Source organism: Epinephelus lanceolatus, chromosome 21 (assembly GCF_041903045.1).
Source record: "Epinephelus lanceolatus isolate andai-2023 chromosome 21, ASM4190304v1, whole genome shotgun sequence".
NCBI lineage: Eukaryota > Metazoa > Chordata > Actinopteri > Perciformes > Serranidae > Epinephelus > Epinephelus lanceolatus.
Window position 1 is genome coordinate 18,794,767 of NC_135754.1, and position 16,473 is coordinate 18,811,239.

A 16,473-nucleotide genomic window follows, 5' to 3' on the forward strand; every position below is an offset into this window, starting at 1 on the left:
CCACTTGGGTGCACTTTATAAAGTACAGTGACCACTTCCTGTCCAACTGGGATTTTCTCAGTACCTCATAAATTAATCATTCATGAGAGGTCACATGTGATGCCTCCAATCATTTAAAAACAAATTTCTCTACACAAAGTCCTTTCTATCTGGACTGAATTTATTACTGTTTGACTTGCAAAAGTCAAATTAATATAGTTTGTGTGTGTTTTGTCTTGTGTTACTAATATGGTGATATACCGATTTATTGAGCTACAGCGTGACTTAAGTTTACTTTGACGTCTGTTCTCTGCATCTTCCCCCAAAGGTTTTCTGATGTTTGATGTGGTTTCTGTAAAGCCACTGAAGGTATGTGGTTTTCTTTCTAGTGCCCTGCTGTCAGAATCCTGTATATTAAGTACATTATATTACATCTGAATGATTTCTTTCTCTTTTGTCATGCACACAAATATGTGCTCAACCCTCGCAGGCTTACAAGACAGCATTGCAATATTGTTGCATTGATCAATCTAATGTTATCTTATTGCGCAGTCCCCAAACAAAATACTTTGCCTTCAGTCCCAGGCCCGCAAAAACAGGTTCCCATTCTAAAACATAAATCGGATTTTTCATGGTCATCCAACCAAAAGATATCAACATAAATGGAAGTCATTTTACTGAAAAGTACATCCCATATGTCTTCATCTGCAGGACAATAAAACAAAAAATGTATCTCGTTCTCATTTGGGACATGTAACAGTAATGGATTCAAATTATTGATGCATTAATGTGTAAGCATCATATTAGAGTGGGTAAAGGTGGAGCTGACTGATAACTTCAGCTGACTACATGTAGTAAAGACAAAAGTTTAATATTCCACTGACATGTATTACAGGAGCATACAAATAAATGACCCAGGTGAAGTACAGGCACCTCAAATTTAAGCTTATAGTTAGGGCTGGCTCAGGCTTGCCCTGTACCAGCCCCTAGTTAGGCTGACTTAGGCCTAGTCTGCCGGAGGACCCCCTATAATACACCGGGCTCCCTCTCTCTCCCTCTCTCTCTCTCTCTCTCTCTCTCTCTCTCTCTCATCCTATTACTGCATCTTGCTAACTCGGCCATTCTGGATGTCACTAACTCGGCTTCTTCTCCGGAGCCTTTGTGCTCCACTGTCTCTCAGATTAACTCATACCGCAGCGGTGCCTGGACAGCGTGATGTGTGTGGTTGTGCTGCTGCCGTGGTCCTGCCAGATGCCTCCTGCTGCTGCTGCCATCATTAGTCATTAGTCATACTTCTACTGTTATTATACACATATGACTATTGTCACACAAGTATACTGTCATATATTAATACATACTTTCAACATATTGTACCACAGTAGCCAGAACTATAACTATAATATTATTACTTTCAATAATGTTGTTGTAAGCTACTGTCATTACCTGCATATCTCTCTCTCTCTCTCTCTCTCTCTCTCTCTCTCTGTCTCTCTCTCTCTCTCTGTCTCATTGTGTTGTATGGATTACTGTTAATTTATTATGCTGATCTGTTCTGTACGACATCTATTGCACGTCTGTCCGTCCTGGAAGAGGGATCCCTCCTCAGTTGCTCTTCCTGAGGTTTCTATACCGTTTTTTTTCCCCGTTAAAGGGGTTTTTTTGGGGGAGTTTTTCCTTATCCGCTGTGAGGGTCTTAAGGACAGAGGGATGTCGTATGCTGTAAAGCCCTGTGAGGCAAATTGTGATTTGTGATATTGGGCTTTATAAATAAAATTGATTGAAATTGATTGATATAGTGTGTGTGTGTGTGTGGGTGGGTGTGTTTGAGATGATGCACAGATATTTTGGTATTGTTCCTTGTTCTCTGTACTGCTCTTCCTGGTGTTGCTGTGTTGGCTGTTAAAATACCTGTGTGATTCAGCGTGATAAAGAAGCATCCAACTCTGTGTTTCTCACACTTTTAAGAACATTTACTTCCTTTCACTGTTGCTTGCAATTAATGTAAAAATCTTCCATTAGAGATGTCAGTTTTTTGGGTTCTTCAATATTGAAGAGTAATTTCTTTTTCCTCTCTGACAAGGGAGTTGAACAGCTGGGAAACAATTCCATACAAGCTGTACAAAAAATGGATTTTTAAAGGAATAAATCAACTTTTTTTTTTTTAATTATTTCCCTTTGTTGCCCAGAGTCAAATAAGAAGACTGATTGATCTTCTCATCTAAATCTTGTCAAAAGTGAATAAGTGTAAATCCCAACATTTCAAGCAATCTATGAATCAGCTTTCAGAAATCAGAATCAGGATCAGAAATGCTTTATTGATCCCTGGTGGGGCATTGTGATTTCGATGTAGTGATAAATTCTTATTTCTCAGTGAGAAACAAGTAGCAACCTTTTGGGGGATAATTGATGTTCGGTAATGCCATTACTTTAGCTTATGTAAGTTTTACATATTCTTAAAATTATCCAGTTTATGTAACTTGAGGTTACTTGAAGTTACATTTAAAGTCAAATGACTCTAATTGCTGCCCAAACCAGTTGGTGTGCCTACTTTTATATGAAGCACAGTGAAGGATGCCTGAAGGGGAATTTCTCAACAAGGAAGTTCTGATCAGAACAATATCTTTTGTTTAGTCTGTGTTAAAAAGCAAGGTGCTTTCCTACACGGAAAGTCTTCCATTCTCACTCATCAGGTGGATACGTTTACGGTGCCAGGCCATTGCTCCGACGGACCAAAATTCTGAAGCCCCATTAGTCAGGAAAATATCCCACTGGACTGAAAGCCCATTTCTGTGACAGCCTGTTATCCCAAAAGCAAACAGCCATAGCTCCAAAGTCCTCACAGGTGTTTTTACCTATCCTTTGAGGTGTTCCCCAGCAGTGTTTGAACCACCTCCTCTAGTGTTTTTCATTGATCCATCCCTGCTTTTTGTGCGACTTTTGTACCATCCAACATTAGCCAAAATGGAATCTTTTCTGACCTTATTAGATTTTGGTGGTCAAAGGTCAAGGTCACTGTTACCTTGCATCCGTCTCATTCTTGTGAACGTGATATCTCAAGAAGGCCTTGAGGGAACTTTCTAATTTTGGCACATATGCCCATTTGGACTCAACAATGAACTGAGGCCAAAGGTCAGGGTCACTGTGACCTCAAAAAAATGTTCTTGGCCATAACTCACAAATTAATTTGCTCATTGGGAAAAGATTTCACTCAAGTGTCTAATGGGATAAAATTATGACATTTTATATCAAAGGTCAAAGGTCAACCTCACTGTGACATCATGATGTTTTGCAAAAACACTTCTCTGGCCATTATTCAAGGTCATATCTCAGAGACAGAAGGGGAGACATTTGGTCAGATACTGAATTGGTGACTAATTTTAGATGTCCACCTTGAAACTGTGCTGATTGTATAGATCCTCTGTGCTGCAGGTTTGAAGACGTGTGTGAAGCATCCATGTTTTAGTAGTTTCTTTGCAGCAACATCCATCCTGGCTACATTTGAATCTGGATAGACATGGATCGTAACCTGTAATTTGACTGGTTTGCAGAGGCATATAACCGCAAGGCAGTAATCATAATTGATACCCCTTAAAGTCAAGGACCCTTCCCACTAAGGAAGGATCCTTGACTTTAGCATCAAGGTTTTTTTTCCTAGGATGGTGAAGGCATGACTGACACTACTGTGCCTTAATCTGCCTCTGATTTACTTACCCTGACATTCTTGCCTTAACCCTAACCAGTCTCCTTAACCCTAACGCATGTAAAATGGCTAGCAGGATGCTGGTTAGGCTGATGCCCATTCTTCTCCATCTTTCTTCAATGTTTGCTGATGTTTACATTTGAAAAACCTCAATCTGGCTAGCTAGCAGCTAGCTAACAGAAGTAGGCAAAAGGAGGTTTACAGGCTGGTGTGTTGATTTCCTCATCCCAATGAGTGACTCGCAGCCACAAACCACCACTGTCCAAAGCCAACCATAAAAGCACTGCCAACACTTGGAAAATAGACACAAGAGCACAAATTTAGCACAAATTTAGCAGAGCTGTCAGAGAGGCAGCTGGAAGCGTCTGCGTCCATATACCAACAACTTAGTTTATGTAAAATTTATGTATTCTTTAAATGATCCCGTTTATGTAAGAACAATGGAATCCTTCGGTTGAGGTTACTCTAAGTTACATTCAGAGTCAAATGACTAACTGCTGCCCAAACCAGTTGGTGTGCCTCCTTTTTTTAACCAAAGTACAACAGGAGGATGCATGACTGGAAATTTCTCAACAAGGAAAGTAATGATCAGAGCAGTATCTCTTGCGTAGTCTGTGGGTAAAAGCAAGGTACTTTCCTACTGGTTGTTTATAGATCAGAATCAAAAGAATTCATGCATTTTGGCTCATCACGTGGATGAGTTTATGGCACCAGGCCATTGTTCCAATGACCCCAAATTCCGAAGCCCCATTAGCCTGAAAAATGTCCCATTGGACTGAAAGCCCATTTCTCCAACAGCTCATTATACCAAAAAGAAATTCCCATTGCTCCAGAGTCCCGTTCTTCTGAAAAGACACACTCCCTGCAGTTTAAGTTTCCCAGCAGTGTTTTAGCCACCTATCACAGGTGTCCGTACCAACCTTTGCAGTGTTTCTCAGTGGCCATTGAGCCACCAGTTCTTGGTGCTTTTACCAACCCTTTGTGGCATTTCCCAGAAGCGTTTTAGCTACCGAACCCAAGTGTTTTGCAACAACTAATCCCTGCTTTTCCAGTGACATTTGTGCCACCAATTGTTTTAATGCAACACATGATCCTTTCCTAACCCTAACGTGTTTTTTGTGTCTAAACCTAACCCCACATTCACCACAGCTTTGTTGCAAATGTTAAGGTATCTGTGGATCATGGAAATGTACAATGCAAATACAGTTTTTTCAGTTGACCGGGTTGTCTAACTGCAGGGAGTGTGTTTTTGCAGGAATATGGAGCTTCGGAGCAAGGAGTGTTTGTTTTTTGGATAACGGGTTGTAGGAGAAGTGAGCTTTTGTTCCAGTGGGACATATTTTGGACCAAGGAGGTTTTGGAATTTTGGGCTGCTGGAACAATGGCTAATGACTGAGTTTACTGGAATTTCTCAATTATGGGATCAATAAAGGTGTATCTTATCTTACATATATTTCATATTGAAAATCAGATCACTTGGGTTGCTGCTGTTTTATGGTTGCACATTATGCAGTCCACACATGTTCAGTCTGTGTTAATGGACTGCTTCTGTCTTAATCCTACTGAACTACTGTTAAGTTGGTGAGTAGGCACACACAATATACAGCCATACATGTGGAGTGTAATTGATCTCAAAACCTGTGCACATATAAACCAGGCACCTGCGTGTGATACGAGTGCACAAAAGCGTATCAAGTGGAAAACCATACTTGCAAGGGAGCATTTCTGCTCTGCAAGCACACAGAACAGTATCCCTAAGCGGAAACACATTGTTGTTTATGAAATAGCGATGATGTGAAGGTGATGAAGGAGACTCCGCTGACACCGTCTTGCTTGTATACAGAAAAGGTTTATTACAAGAAGTACAGCATCAAATCAAGCACCTAGGATTGCCTAAGAGAGGGTTCGAAGCCAATATGAACTGCTCTGAATAACAGCCCCAACTACCCTGCTTATATAGGTTGGTTGTTTTTGTGAAATGTGAGACAAAGATAAACAGATGACAGAGAGACACCCTAGTTGGACTTCACCAATCCTTGACCTGGGCCATAAATACCCTCTTGACCCTGGCCATATATACCTTCTTGACCCTGGGCCCCTAACTGATCATCTGACCCAGAGCATCACAGTAGAACGTCAGATACCACAACATCATCGTGAAAGAGCATTTTAGCTTCACATGCACAAATGCCAGAGCTTTGACAAGCACAAGACGGACCCTTCTAACACGCTCACAACTGCTCCACACTCGCTCGCTCATCAAGTTGACTTTCGTGACTTCAGATGAAATAGGCCGTAGCGGATGTCCTTGTTACTTATTACTTACCCTGGCATTTTTGCCTTGACCCTAACCAGTCTTACTCCTCTTGCCTAAACCTAACCAACCTGAACAGTGAGGCAAAGAGTATCAGCCAGTCAGAGGGAGAGTATGGCAGGTCATGCCATTTGCCATCCTGGAAAAAAAAAAGGCACACAGAAGACTTATCAGAAAAATGCAGCTCAGCAGCAACTCAAGGAAATTCCTAAATGTAACGTTAAGAATAATAATGTTCATGTATTTGCAGTTGTGTTTTTTCTTGGTAACGTTATTGACCATTCTCAGTTTATTATTCTGTAACTGATCTAGATAGTTGGAAAAGCGGACTAACAGCTAGCAACATCGGGTCAAATATGCATTGCTGCCTGCCTGTGATGTAACCAAAACTGCCCTATTTTAGTTTCCACGATTCTCCTGTGGACGCAGAAAACTGAGGCATGAGAGGAGGATGCATGACGAGGAATGTCCAGTAAGGAAGTAGATTGAAAAAAGATATCTTTTGTTTAGTCCATGCTGAAATGCAAGATGCTGAGCATTTTACCACAAGTTCTACTACCGGTATATTCAGTGAAAAGAAGGATTACCCCTCCTACTGCTAACTCTTTATCCCAAAACAATAGGACATACACTTAACTGTTCAAAGCAATGGAGCAGATGAAAAGTGTTTGAGCTTCATACACTCCTAAGTGACCTCAAAATTCTTGTTACAAAAGATTCATTGACCTGTTTTATGTTTGTTTGTTTTTTTAAGTATAATCCTGAAATACATTTTCCCTAAAAGTCATGTAACCCTGAAAATACTGTTTACATTTGCTCATATTGAGCAACATGAGAGAGTGCAAAATTATCACAGGTCCCTAAAACCCCCTCAGTCCCTACAGGGTTAATGACACACACCTGGGACACTCGCTAGACTGTTCCAACAAGGGTTTCTATTCCTAGGATAATGAAGGCATGACCCGCCCTACTGTGCCTTACTCTGTCTCTGATTGGCTTACCCTGGCATTCTTGCCTTAACTCTAACCAGTCTTATTCCTCTTGCCTAAATCTTACCAGCCCAACCAGAGATGGCAACAGGTATTAGCCAATCAGAGGGAGAGTAGGGCGGGTCATGCCTTCATTATCTTGGAAAAAAAACCCATTGGCGCACCTTTCAGGACAATGCAGGAATGCTCAAGAGCAATTCAGATTTCGAAAGGAAAAAGAACTGTTTAACATGAAAACAGTAATGTTTACATATTTAAGTTTTTTCTTTCCAAAATTTACTATTCTGTAACTCACTCAGGTTGGATTTTGGTGTTCAAAGGTCAAAGGTCACTGTGACCTTGCATCCATCTCATTCTCATCTATTCAGTATCTCAAGAACACCTTGAGGATATTTCTTCACATTCTGCACAAACATCCAGTTGGACTCAAGAATGAACTGTTTACAATTTGGTGGTCAAGGGTCAAAGGTCACTGTGACCTTGCATCCATCTCATGCTCGTGATCACAATATCTCAAGAACACCTTGAAGAAATCTCCTCAGATTTGGCACAAACATTTTCTTGGACTCAAGAATAAACCAAATAGAATTTGGTGATTGAAGGTCAAAGGTCAAGGTCACTGTGACCTCAGAAAACATGTTTTTAGCCATAACTCACTAATTGTGACAAAATTTCACACAAATGTCTAACAGGATAAAATGATGATGTGATGACATTTTATATCTAAAAGGTAAAAGGTCAGTTTCACTGTGACATCATAACATTCTGCAAAAACACTTAGAAACAGAAGGAAAATACATTTGATCAGATTATGATTATGGTGACTCTAATCTTGGGTGTCCACCTTGAAACTGTGATGACTGAACAGATCTTCGGTGCTGCACGGTTGAAGACGTGTGTGAAGCATTCATGTTTTCACAGACATGTACATAACTCAAAGAGAAACCTGACTGGTACACAGAGGCACACATGTATGCATGCCTTCAGTGTGGAGGTCAGATATCCTGGCAGTGATAATGTTCTGTCTGACACACTTTCACACCTGTAAGGCTTCATTTCCTGATCACTGTAATCTGACAACAGTGTCCTCGTGTTAACCTTGTATTTTCTTTCAGGATATATTTTTTAGTAACTTAAGCCTCCTGCAGACTGTGAGATTTTAGCAATCTTAGAAGCTTGGTGCAAGCTACACTGTGTGACATGGATCTCATAAACTTTGGTACATCAAGTTTGATATATGCAGACTGTACAATGGCTCCTGGATCACAGGCTATGACGTACGATACAATAGCTTCCCATACTGAGTGCGCAAGGATGCTGCGTGGGTTATTACTTCTCCAGCTGTGAAGCACAACATAGAGGGCCACACTAAATAACCTAAAGTTTTGGATAAAAAAAAAATTGGATAAAAGTGGATGAATGCCATATGAGACATTTAGTTGAAGGATATGCACTCAGTAGTAAACACAGATTTGAAAACCCAGGTCTGTAAATTATAAGCAACCAACCTTCTTCACATCATACCTCCTTTGGAAAATGTTTATCATAGTGTTTTGCCCTGTTGGAGAGTTAGCTGTGGCTTATAAGAAGGGTATGCACTTTACATGGGTCCCTTCTCAATACACAGCATGATCCGACCGTATTGCTCTTCATGGCAAACACTATAATATATTTTGCTCCCTGTTGAAGAGGTGGAGAGATTTTTTCAACTATACATCGATATGGCAGTATATGAAAAATTAATTTCATACAGGAAATTACAGCCGGTATACCAGATGAACCAGTAAGTTTCTCTTACATTACAATATATTGGGCTGCTGTGAGCACCCACTGGTCACTGATGACGGTCCCTCCACAGATGTGAGACCCAATGTGCATGCTGACCATCCAGGGCCATGACCCAGCTGTGGCATTCTCACTGCGTGCAGTCCTTGTGTTCAGAGGTGCCACTCCACAATCTGACAGAGCATAGACAGCTGTGAGTCAGTGCAGTGAAGTGAGGCTGATTCATGTGTGAGGTTAAAAATGTTTTTCATCTGTAGCTGTGTTCACAATCCATTTCTGGAATATATGAGACATGACTGTACTTACCCTGAGCCTGTGACCCTGTAGGGAAGAGAGATTTAAAAAAAAAAAAAAAAAGTTTATTGCATCTGCATGCCTCTGTGTGTGTGTGTGTGTGTGTGTGTGTGTGGTTAGTGTTGTTTGACCCAACATTTTCCATTTCCTTTAATATTAGTAGTGTAGTAGATATGCATAACAACAGACACAAGGTGGCACCAGAGTTCCAGCTGCTTCTTCAACTCCTTCTAATTTGTGTCACATTTGATTCTGTTACAGTTACTTGTTCACATCACATGGCTTTTTGATGTGGAGCTTCATTGAACCTCTGCCACTCAAATAAAATGCTGACATTTAATAAGCTTTAATATGGATGTTATGTTTTACTATTAACCATCACTATACAGTTAGATTATTCCAGGGGAAGCTAATGCACTTGTGTTAATGAGTTTGGCTGTGTTGAAGATCTGTTTTGTACTCCGGATATGCATCTGCAAATCAAATCTGCAAATGCATCTGGTTTGCAGTGACACAAACCACTCACTGACCTCTACAATACAGAGAGGCTGAGAGGCGTAATGTAAAAAAACAGTAAAATTACATTTTTGAATTTTGACTCTAGCAGCACTAAATTTGGAACAAAGCCTTATGGGACTGAGATACACATTTGCACTGAAAAAATGCAGGATTGGTCAAACAATATGGCAGCCCGCCAGTCTTTGTAAAGGGCGAGGCTTAAAGGAATTTGGACATAACTCATCAATGATTTGTCCAGTCATCAAAAATCTTGGCAAATATCTTCATGACGTGTTGGGGAATAGGCCTACCAAAACATTTTGAGCCCCATCCATAGGGGATGCCACAAATGGCAAACAAGTGTACCTCAGTTGGTGAATAAAACTCACATCTATGAGAATAAAGTCGTACATCTACGAGATTTTTTTTTACATGGCCCTAATCCTAATAAAATATATTATAACTTTTTTGCTTTTTTTTTTTTTTAAAAAAGCTATTAACCCATCACCATTAACAGAAGACTTCATTAAGAATGTGCTTATTAATATTAGCAGTTTATTTTTCTTTTCATGTTTTCGGTTTCAAAAAGTAGCTTAACAGCCAAAAAGCCTCTATATTGGCCTCTCCCCCCTCTATTTTCATGAAATGGTTCGGTCCTGCACTGGCGCACATGGTAATGGGTAGTTTGAGGTTGGCTATTCGACAGATAATCATTTTGGGTTCAACAGTGATTTCCGCCTCCTTCTCATAGGCAGAAAACCAATGGATTTTGCTTAAAGAATTTCGTATAAAATAGAAAGAGCATGAAACCCATTTATAAGGAGGTGTGCCTTATTAGCCCTATTCTATGTTGCTCATTATTTTCTGCCTATGAGAGGTAGGTGGAAATCACTGTTGAACCCAGAACGAATATCCCAATATCCGTCGAATATCCAACGTCAAACTAACTTCACCTTGGCAATCTACTACAGAGAGGAGGGAAGAGTGCCGGAGAAGCTGAACCTTGTGTCTCGGCTTCCAAAGGCACCCTTTGGATAGAAGACATGAAAAGAAAGACAGCAGAGAGAAAAGAAAGGCCGACAGTATGTCACCCAATCTTTCACACAGACAGGTGGGTCACCGTGAGTGGTGGAAATTAACCTGTGTACTCCATAGTGAATTAGACGATGTTTGCGCCCCTAACTGTTAATATCTTAACAGACAATTCTGAGTGCTACATTTTGCTCCTCTTTAAGCCTCCATTTAATCATTACAGTCAAACTTTTAGCAGGCTACTCGTATTAAATCAGTTGAGGAAGGAGGTGAGCAGCATGCTGTCACATTTTGCATATGATGTTATTATCAGTGGTGGAAGTAAAACTACTACAGTCTAAAAATACTCCATTATAAGAAAAAGTCCTGGATTCAGAATGTTCAGAAGTATTTTCAGCAAAATGTACTCAAAGTATCAAAAGTAAAAAGTACTCAATATGCAGAATGGCTCCTTTCAGAGTATCATAATCACAGAAATATCATTCCTAGGATCATAACATGGGCTCCTTAGGTTATGATAAAATATTAAATGATTCTGTTTATATGTAAGAGTATTTTAATGTTGTAATTTGTCAATTTTGAGCCAATTTTAGTAGTGTAATATTTTATCATATCACCTAAGTGGAAAATATATATATTTTCATTTAAAAAAATCACAATTAAGTATTAATGACAATTAAATACAATGGAGTAAAAAGTACAATATTGCAATGGTACAGTTATTTAAAGCTCTGAATCAGAGGTGGGGGGAAAAATTGATACAGCGTAGTATCACGATATTTTTGTGTGGCAATATCATATCGTCACATTGCCATGTATCGACTTTTTTATTATATCAATTATTAATTTCACAAATACATATTAAACTAAAAACTTTGGAGACATAATTTACAGTTGAAAAAAAAGATAAATTGCAAAATATCGCAGTATATTTTATTGCAACATATTTAAAATTGCAGTAGTGTTGTATCGTGACTTGTGTATCCTAATGGTATCGTATCCTGGATCCTCTGGGCCCAGTATTTCAAAACTTGTAATCCGGATCAGAATAATCCGGATAATGAAATCCTCCTTTTCTCAGTCAGGGATCAAGGTGATCCTGCTGACTTTATCTGGGTATTTCAAAACATTGGCAGGGTGGATCACTTTGATCCCAATCTGACTGGATACGGATTTCCAAATCTCACGACTCCGCCCCCGGATCTGAAACGTTTCCCCTTTGGGGGCGTGGCTTTCAGATAATGACCCGCTGTGCTCTGTCTCCACGGTGGAGTACTTCACGAAAGGAGCAGTTGGTAGCACAGCTTTCGCATCAAAATGTAAGTATACCGTTGTCTAATGTGTAGCGTTTTTAAGACCATACGAAGGCCACTCACCATCTGATGTGAGCCAGCTATTTGAATTGTCACCTACTTAAAACGTGGGCGTACTGATCTCTAATTGAGCCGAGGTCATGCTAACGGTAGCTAACGCGGCTCCATTGACTTGCATGTTAATTAGACAGTAGGCTAGCGAGGTAGCTGGCTTTGTTGATGTATTTTGCGGTCTACGGTTTAATTTAAAAGGTAATTAATCAGAAGTACATCATATATCAACTCTTTAAACACCAACCTGTTCCGAGTTTAACGTTATGTTATTGCCAACACAGCAGACCTTTTTTATTTTTGTGTGCAGAGCAGACTGCTTCAGTATAGGAAAAATACACAGTACTAGTATGAATGATGCGGTTCATTCAGAAGTGTCAGAGGATTGAGTTTGGGTATGCTACAGTAATGCTGATGATATGCTTTTCTGTAACGTTACTTAAACAATTTCTCTGACTATTGTGGATTCCTGACAATGATAAAGATATGCTCATACACACTCTACTTCTACTTTCAGAATACACTCACACCCATGGACCACTCAGCAATGCCACTGCTAATGAAGACAACAGGTCGAATGCTGGAAATCCCTGGAAATGTATCCCCTTTTGTAGAAGGCTCCCACTAAACATATAGCACTATAGCATCTGATTTGATGAAGTAAAATAATCACAAACACTTCCTGAAATACATTGCTGCATGTTATAAAATCACAGTCAAGCACTTCCCAGGGATTTTAAAGGTGCATTTTCAAGCGTACCTGAATTAAGTAAAATTTATCTTCATTAAATCAGAAGCATGAAAATATACATTTAAAGTGCTTAAATGTGATTTAAATTGAGACATACAGCAATGTTTTTTCAGGACATAGTTGAGCTATTACTTTTCCCCCCTCAAAGATGTGATGTAACATTGGAAAAATGCAAGTGCACACATATCATTTGTTTCTAATTGCTTTTTTAGTACTTTGTTTGAATTGCCATGTGCTTATTATGTTAATCCCTGTGTTGTTTCTTGCACTCTATGTAAAGAAAAGAATGTGCTATACAAATAAATTTGCTTTGCACTGCATTTCCTTGCCTTTGTCTGACCACAAACATATGTTGGATGTTTTGGTACAAACAGGTTATAATGTTAGGTGAAACTAGACGTTGAGAAATAGGTCTGTATTTGTTACTCTTATTTACAGCAGTTTCAGGAAGTATGGCCAAACAATATTTTTCTATGCTTGAAATTACTTACAACTAAAACACTAATTTAGATGAAGTGTAATGAACATCTTGAGTATCAATATCTAGGAGAAGTGGAGCTGAGGCTTTGTCAAATCCACCTCTGAGGTGGGATCCAAATAATCCTGAAATTTGGTATCAAATTGATCCAGATCTCTGCCTTAACTTTTGAAACACCCAAATGCAGCCTTTATCTGGATTAAAGGGAGGATTGGATTACCAGAGCTGAATCCTGATCCTCAGGATCAGGATCGTCTTGATCTGTGTTGAAATACCCAGTTTTCAGATCAGATGAGGATTTAATCCAATCCGGCCAGGATAATCCTATCAGATAACTTTGAAATACTGGGCCCTGGTGATTCTCACCCCTAGTTTGAATGGGTTGATTTGGTTCTGGGCAGTGGTGTAGTGGTGGTTGATGAGGTGTATACTACAAGGTAGATGGGTAGGTAACTGAGGTGCAAGTGGGTATGCTGTCCTGTGTATTCCAATGGCTTTTTTGGCTCATAGGTGGGTATACTCTGGGCAGCCAGAAAAAAAGTGGGTATATCCCGTATATTTGGGTATATCCTCCACTACGCTACTTGTTCTGGAGGTGTGGTTACAGTATTTGCACAGGATTCACATGGCTTGTGGTGGTGGGGTGTAATGTGATATCTTTTTATGGAGCCCAAAATCCCTGCTGGTGCCGCTGATGGCAGAGCTTAGTTGGAAAAAGGCCATTACACAAGTTTTCTTTGAGAAATCTTGATTAAACTGTTTGGAGAGAACCTGCACTCAATCCTGAACATACCAATTAAGTTTTGTTCACATGCCATAAATGGGGAGCAACTTTGAGTGTGCAATTATTGAAACCCTGTATGCACTGTAATGAGAAATCAAGTGTTTGTTTGGTCTCACTCCTTCTTTAGACAAAATGAAACCAGCTCAAGTGACTTTACTCAGTTTTGTGATGCCCAAAGGCCCCTCCTGTTGCTTGTGGCTTGAACCTGGGACTGCCATTTATTTATTTTTAAATGAATCTAGTTTACATAAGAGCAATATAATCCTTTAATTGTGGTTATGTAAGTTACATTCAAACCGAAATGACTGTGCATGCTACCCCAACCTGTTAGTGTGACCTATTTGTTTGAACTGAAGCGAGACAGAAGAAGGGGGAATTACTGCAGAAGGAAGTATATCTGATTGGAACAGTAATTTATTGTTTGTCCCTACTTGAATGCCAGATGCTGATTATTGTTACCACACCTTCATTCAGTTGCGTTGGCTGCTGAGATACTTGGCAAAATGTTTAAAAGAAGCATCCAACTCCCTGTTTGACCTACTTTTAAAGAAAGTTCAGTTCCCATCACTATTGCTTGTGATTGATATCAAACTCTAACATTACATATGTCTACTTATCAGGGAATTCACGATTCAAGAGTAATTCTATTTTATTCTTGTAATTAGGTACATTAACTGTGAGCTGGAACAAGCTAGAGACATGAAAGTTCCCACTGCAACCCAAAATGATGTCCTGATACTTCAATTTCATCCCATTTGGCTTGACAGAGGAGCAATAATTGACAGGTGAAAAACTGAAAATGTTGACAGGCCACCCCCTCATACCGTGATCCTGATTAAATTGAAATCCATGCATTTTCATACAATTATCCGGGGGCAGCAGGCCAAGCAAAGCACCCCAAACATCCCTCTCCCCAGCATGTAGGACACACATTCAGTAGCCTAATATGAATAGACTTTTTTGGACTTTGACTCTATCAACACCAAATGTGCAACTGGGTTACACAATCCTACTGTAAATGAGCAAGATTGTTCAAAAAACATGGCCGCCTCCAATCCAAAACCCTCTGCTATAGGCATGGTACAGAAGGAAATAGGCCATAACTCGTGATTAAACTGAGCGGAGAGATCCTGCACTCACTCCTAATGTCATGTTTGTTAGACACAAGACAGGTGAGTAGATCTAACACCAGTCTTTAAATGAAAAAGTGAATGGTGAAAGAGGTCTTGGGGATGATGAGTAGTAGTTCCAGCAGAGAGGGGTTGGTGTCTTGTCCGGGGGTGGATGATCTTGACAGCAAAGGTGATGAGTGATGGCTGGCTGACTGCTTGGCAGACGTGGAGAGGTGGCTGGCAGACTGGCGGGGGGGGCAGGCAAGTGCAGACAAAACTAAAACACACCAAGCACACTTCACTCACACAAAGATAAAAAAAAAATAGGTATAAGCTCAAACACACTCACAGGCTGAGTCACTGCGGAGGAGGAGTTGTGACGCCTGAATGTATGGGGAGTAAAAAGTAGGACTTTGAGTGTGCTGTTATTGAAATGCTGCCTCCATTGTTAAGGCCTTTACATACTCTGCAAGAATAGAGAAATTTGTTCTCTCTCACAAGGCTGAGAGAAAAGAATGACGTCAGTTTTTTCTTGCAGCCCTGATTTCAAGCCCTTGCTGCCTTGGTTTCAGGCAGTTGAGCTGCTTTCTTTTGTTGGCTTAGAAAAGGTTTAACCTGTTTTGTAATTATTATTGCAGCTCTTGAATTTCAGAGATTAGCTAACATGCTAATGTTAGCAAGCCTTCATTTGTTTCAGGATCATGCCTGGCTGCAGATGGAAACCATTCTAAACACACATTATGGTACATTTGCAAAGAACACTTTTCTTGCGGTGGCCTTCCTAAAATGAGCAGTGGTGAAGGTTACAATATTCTGTTATGATCAAGGAGTTGATAAGCAGCCAGCGTTACCTAGCTAGTACCAATGTTGGGCTTGTTGCTCTAAAAAATATAATATATTACTTATTACTCCCTGCCAACAGTAATTCATTACCCTACTCGTTATATTACTTTTCTGTTACACCTCATTAAATTGCATATCTCCCCAAAATTCAGATGTGTGCCTCTGTGTGAATGTATATAGCTTGATAGCTTTTTTTTTTTTTCAACCTGATCGCACAGAAATACGTGAAATGACCACAACCTCTTAACACCGCATTCCGTGGTGGCAGCATGTAATGGGTTGAAATTACGTGCTGCCACCACGAAAACAATGCCAATGTAAAGTCAAGTAGGGTCCTCTCCCGTGGTGGACACACGGATTCCCTGATTCAATCACATCACGTCAACCTCGTTTTCATCAATGATATCTTTAACATTCCTGTATACACACAAAAATGCCGAAGTGTTCTTGATATTAAAACGGCAAATACATTCCCCTGTTATAATTTCCCACCAATAATAATAATAATGATAATAACATGATAGTTCGGCTGTTCTAGATATTTGTTATA

At 39.8% G+C, this 16,473-nt stretch overlaps 1 long non-coding RNA gene across 1 annotated transcript; it reads left to right on the forward strand.

Annotated features, from left to right (window-relative positions):
* Positions 1-11,598: 11,598 nt before the first annotated feature.
* LOC117247666 (uncharacterized) lies at positions 11,599-13,026 on the forward strand. Its single transcript, XR_004500840.2, has 2 exons — positions 11,599-11,910; positions 12,473-13,026. It is a non-coding gene; the product is annotated as an uncharacterized LOC117247666 (long non-coding RNA).
* The last annotated feature ends 3,447 nt before the right edge of the window (positions 13,027-16,473 follow it).